Here is a 6189-nt window from a genome sequence, read left to right on the forward strand (position 1 = left end):
ATTCGTTCATTGTTGCACCTTTCTCCCTGCCCAACCTTCCTCCCCCCAGTACACTCTTCTCTTTGAAAAGTAAAAGAAAAATGCTTTCATAGTTTTACAATCCCTACCCTCAGGTCCACTCCACAATGCAGCCTTCGTTCTGGACTCCTGTCATGACAATAATACCTAATCATATATAACTTTTAAACAGTTTTCTCTCTCGTCTGTTTCAATACAGCATTCATTATTTATCCCATATTTCTCAGTCTCCCCGCAACCCCGATGTCAGCCCTGTTTTACAACAGTGGCACTGTGCAGTATTTGTCCTTTTGTGATTGAGATATTTCACTCAGCATAATGTCCTCCAGGGTCACCCATTTTGAATAATATTTCATGAATTACTTGTTTTTTAATGCAGCATAGTTTTCCATTGTGTGAATATATCACAGCTTCTCTAACCATTTCTTTGTTGATGGGCACTTAGGTTGTTTCCAACTCCTTGCTATTGTGAACAAAGCCACAATAAACATGGGTGTATAACAACAAAACCAATTGCGATACTCTGGTTAAAAGAGACTTGGACTAGGTCCAGATATCCAGTGTAATTATACATTACATGATATAATGATGATATCCTGTTAATATCAAACACTGAAAACCAGACTAGGGATGATTTGAAAACAGTTATTGCCCACATGATCACCAGAGGTTGCTACATTGATAAACACAGCAAAAATTGAGAGCTGTGCACAAACAGTAAAATTCTTGGGAATAACCTGGGCAGGAACCACCCCTGCTATTACACAGGAAACCAAGAAGAAGCTGCTGTCACTACTTCCATGACTAAGCAAGAGGCTCAACATTCTTTTGGTCTATTTGAATTTTAGAGGACTCAGATCTCACATCTTGGAATATTGCTATCTCCCATCCATAAAGTTATTAAAACTAAAACTGTGTTTCAGTGGGGCCTGCACAATAAAGCGCTATGACAGGAAAAAAACAACAAACGAACAAAACCAAACAAACATGGGTGTGCATATATCTGCTTGGATGCTGGTTATGGTCTCTTTGGAGTATATTCCCAGTAGTGGAATTGCTGGGTGAAATGATATCTCTATTTGCAAATTTTGAGAATGCACCACACTGCCTTCCACAGTGGTTGCACCATTTTACACTCCCACCAACAGTGAATAAGGGTTCCAGTTTCTCTACAACCTCGCCAGCATCTGTTGCTTGTTGTTCTGTAAAATTTTGCTATTCTTACTAGGGTGAGATGATATCTCATAGTTGTTTTGATTTGCATCTCTCTTAGAGCTAGGGATTTTGAACATTTCTTCAAGTGTTTGTTGGCCATCTGAATGTCTTCTTTGGTGAAGTCTGTTCATATCCTGTGCCCGTTTTTCAATTGGATTGTTTACTTTTATCTTGTTGTGGTGTTCAAGTATTTTATAAATTCTAGATTTAAGTCACTCATCTGATATGTCATTACCAAATACTTTTTCACAGTCTGTGGCTTCCATTTTTACCCTGCTGGAAAAGTTTTTGGATGTGCATAGGGATTTGATTCTTAGAAGGTCCTATTCATCTATTTTATCTTCTCCTAGTTGTAGATTTTTCAGGGTGCTTGGAAGACTGGTTAAGTTGTGGATTAGGATTTTTAGAGTTCTTCTAAGCTTCTCTTTAATGAAGTTTATAGTCCTTGGTTTCAGTCCTAGGTTCATGATCCACCTAAAGTTGGTTTTTGTGTATGGAGTGAAGTGTGGATCTTGCCTGAGTCTTCTGCAAATAGTTTTCCAATTTTGCCAACACCATTTGTTAAAAAGGCTGTCGTTTCTCCACTTAACTGATTTCATCTTCTTGTCAAAAATCAGTTGACCATAAGTAGATGGGCTGATTTCTGGGTTCTCATTTCTATTCCATTGATCTATGTATCTGTCATTGTACCGGTACCATGCTGTCTTAACCACCATGGCAGTGTAGTAGGATAAAACAAAGGATTTTTAAAGATATAATAAATAAATCCTTTATTTTTAGTTAATCAAAGGGAGTTTATTCTGAATGGGTCAAACATAACCTTAAAAAAGTAAAAATATTTATCAGGACTGGACTATCTGAAGAAGTATGATACCACATTGTGAGAGGGTCATTGGAGAAAGTAACACGGCAAGGAGCTCCAATCAGCTTCTGGAACTAAAACATCCTATGCTCATCTGCTCACAGTCAGCGTAAGTCCCCAGAACCTCATTTGTACAACCACAGGAGATGAATTCTGCTGGCAACTTGAAAGAGTTTAGAAGCAGAAACTTTTCTTGTGCAGCATCCAGATGAAAATATAGCCCAACTGGCACTTTGCTTTCAAATCTGTGAGACATTAGGCTAAATGGTACCCAGACTTCTAGAATGTAGAAACTGAAACAATGAATGTGTGCTGCTTTAAAGCTACTAAATTGTGATAATATGTTACACAACAATACAAAACTAGCACACATGCCTTTTATTGAATCTTGCATTATTAAATCTTAATCTTGGCCATGTTCCTGAGTGCTATAGCTACATGCCTATTCAAAATGCAAGGTAAAGCTCATCTAGACTTAATTTGATCTGAACATAAGAAGAAAAGCACAAAATGACCATTATGGTGGTAGAATGCCTCCCTGGACACAGGGAAGACCTTACTTAACCACATCTCTAAACCCTCACACTTTTGAATGATTTTTTAGTTGAGTCGAGGGCTGGCTGTGAAATCAGTACAAACCATAGAACAATCCTGAATAACCCTTTGCCAAGGTTCTTCATGATGGGTAGGGGCAGTGTGGGGAGGTGAGGGTCCAGGGGAGGGGGAGAAATATACTCACTGATAAGCATTCTGGGCACTCCTGTTTGAAAGTCCGGCTTGAGTAGACAACCTTGACTTGGTATTTTGGTAATTAAGAGAAAATCTCACTTTTTTTTTAGGTAAACTTTTCAATGCAGTATAGGCTTAGACAGTCCATTCAGTCATTGAGAGTTGATTGTGGACCAACAGCAGTGCTGAGTAACAAAAATACCAGGGTGATTAAGATACTTTCCCTAAAGTCACCAGAGTGCAAAACAGGCAAGTGAACTGATCATATAAAGCAACATAAATGGAAACCTGGCTGGTGAAAATCAGGACTCCACAAAGAAAAAGTATCCCTAAATAGTACTATGCTGAAATGTGTTTGCTTGTTTTTCCTAAGAGACAGAAAGGCAGTTGCTTCCTCTTGCTATTAGTATCTTCACGTTCTAGATGCTTAACAATGTCAGCACGTGGCAGATGTTAAATTTTGTGAACTGTTGAAATGGAAACACCATTAGTTGTAGATCATATCCTAGTTTAATGTCTCATGCAAACAAACAAACAAACAAAATGCTGTCAGCAAAAGTGGGACACCAAGGATCATATATAGGTTATGACTTCAGAGCTGATAAAATGTGGGGATATGCTCATTTTAGAACTGATTTATAGTAACTATTCAATGAACTGTTCTGTTGAATTTATAGAGGGAGTATGGGAGTAACAGAACAGAGACTTCAGCAGGGAATCCAAAGACATAGTGTACTGCATCTTTGCACCTGTTGATGCACATCATATTATCAAAAAATGACCTCCTGGGTTCTAAGCTGAAGACAGATAGTCATGTCTTTACAACTTTTACATCTATAAGTTGTAAACTCTTAGTGTTATTCAAGAATACAAAACTTCATTTTAAAGATGTTAAAATATTAATTAAAAAATACATTTAGCTAGATTCTAAGAGCCCCTCCGGTTTGAAGATGTTTAGCATGGGTGGCAGGGAAGGCATCTAAATATATATGAAGAGCTAAAGAGACACAATGTCCAATCACGTGAGCAGCCTGGGTGGGCATTGCAGACTCTGAGTATGTGGAATTAGGATGTGTGAGTCAGAAGATCAAAACTCTTTCATCTTTTTGAAACCCATGACACAATGTCTATAAAAAGACAGTCTGACAGTGGGAAGAATTGCTTGGGATGTCTGCAGCTCCAAATATCACGTCTGGCTCAAGTCTCTGTTCATTAGATAATTAAGGGAGTCAACCCCATGACTGCTACAGCAGAATCTTCCACAGGTATTTCAGTGATTTATTTTTCTAAAGTTGATGTCATTCTTAAGAGCTGGCCAATCTCAGCTACTAAGAGGGTAGCACTCTTCCCAGGCTTCCTACTCTAGCAAGAGTAAGGAGTTATCTACAGAAAGTCTTCAGAGAATCAAACCAAGATATTTTGTATTAAAGATCTGTATAAATTTAACTTGTGCTTTTGTAAAATACATGAAAAATTGAACCAAAAGAATTGAATTAATGAGTGAATAAACAAAGCCAATCTTTGAAACCTTCACTAAAATGATTTTTAACTGAGATTTTAATGAAGGTTTATAAAGAACTTGGATTTCCATTCATTCATTGTTGCACATTTTCCTCCCTGCTGCCGCCCCCCACCCTCCACCCCCACCCCCAGTGTGCTTTTTTTTCCGAAAAAAGTTCTTTCATTGTTATGCAGCCCCTGCCCCCAGACCACTTTTACTATTCAGCTCTTATTCTGTACTCTTGTCATGCCAATAGTACCTAATCATATATTCCTTTTATACAGTTTTCTCCCTCGTCTATTTCAATCCTATGTACATTATTTATGCCCTCTTTTCTTAGTTTCTCGCAATCCCCATATTAATCCTGTTATATAACAGTGGTATTATGCAGTATTTGTCTTTTTGTGATTGAGATATTTCACTCAGCAAAGATGTCAATTCAAAGACTAAGGTGCACCTGATTTAGGCCATGTTCTTCTCAATCACCTGCTATATATCAGAGACCTGGACAATGAATAAAGGATGACAGAAAAAGCCACCAGAAGACATATATTAAATTCGGTGAAGGGAAAAGCAATATGCTTTAAGAGGATGATCAACGTAGTATTATTAAGGGAAGATACAAGTGCACAAGAGATACAGACGATAAATGTGAGTACTATTATATACATAATCCTTCATTATCAGTAATAGCAACCATTAATCTAAAAAGTGACTTAACAGGAAGACAGACAAGATAAACAGATATGGGCAGGTGAACAAGACACAGCGAAACCATACATAAATCTGGCAGGTGTTATTTTGTAAGTAACTCAGTTAACAAAACTGTGTATTTGTAAGTATGTTTATATTTTCTGTCTCTGTTTCTCACATTGCTATTGAGCGGGAATAGACTCAGAGCTTATCTTCCATTACGCTTGAGGCTATAAATTATGTGGGAGGAGACTGTTCATCTTTGTCCCACAAAATTGTTGATTTCAACTGCCAGAGAGTGGGATGATCTTTGGAATAGCAGCACAATGCTGATGGACTGCACTGAAGAGCCAGCAGGGAGAAAAGCTGTGTAAACATCTTAGCCAAACATGCTAAGTGAGTAAATTACTGGGCTTAGCACCTCAGGACTGCAGTCTTTGGGGATACCAAAGTGTAGTGGCATAACACAGTCCACAAAGGAAGTGTTCTTTTTTCCTGATTTGGTAAATAACAACAGATTTTATAAGGTTTGTGAGAGGTCATCTAAGGAGCAACTATTTTTCTCTCCTTGTCAGGAACAATGAGGGAAGAATATCAAAGACAAAGAATGAGCCCCAAGGACTAATGGAACACAGGAAAATCAGCTCACAACCAGAAGAACAAGATGGTGTTCAGAGACTAATATTGACCCCCTCAAAAATGATCACAGTAGAAGGACTAGATAGATTGAGAGAAAATGTGGAACAAAACTAAAAAAAAAAACAACAAAAACAACCCTGGATAGATTATGTATACTGAATTGAAACAGATGAGGGAGAGAACAGTTTAAAATCAATATATGGTAGGGTATTATGATTATCACAGGAATCCAGAATTAAGGTTGCATAGTGGAGTGCATTCGGGTGGTGGGGAGTGGGGGCAGGGGCAGGGTGATTGTATACCAATGAAGAAGTTTATCTTTTGCTTTTCAAAGAGAGAAACAAACTGGGGTGGGGGTGGGTAGAGAAAAAAGTGCAACAATGAATGAATGGCAATCCAAAATCTCTGTAAATGTTCATTAAAATTAATAAAATTAAAAACAACTATGAGATATCATCTCACTCCAGTCAGAATAGCTAAATTTAACAGAACAGCAAGCAACAAATATTGGCGAGGTTGTGGAGAAACTGGA

Source organism: Elephantulus edwardii, unplaced genomic scaffold (genome assembly GCF_000299155.1).
Source record: "Elephantulus edwardii isolate Elephantulus edwardi_28Jun2011 unplaced genomic scaffold, EleEdw1.0 scaffold00047, whole genome shotgun sequence".
In the NCBI taxonomy this organism is placed as follows: Eukaryota; Metazoa; Chordata; class Mammalia; order Macroscelidea; family Macroscelididae; genus Elephantulus; species Elephantulus edwardii.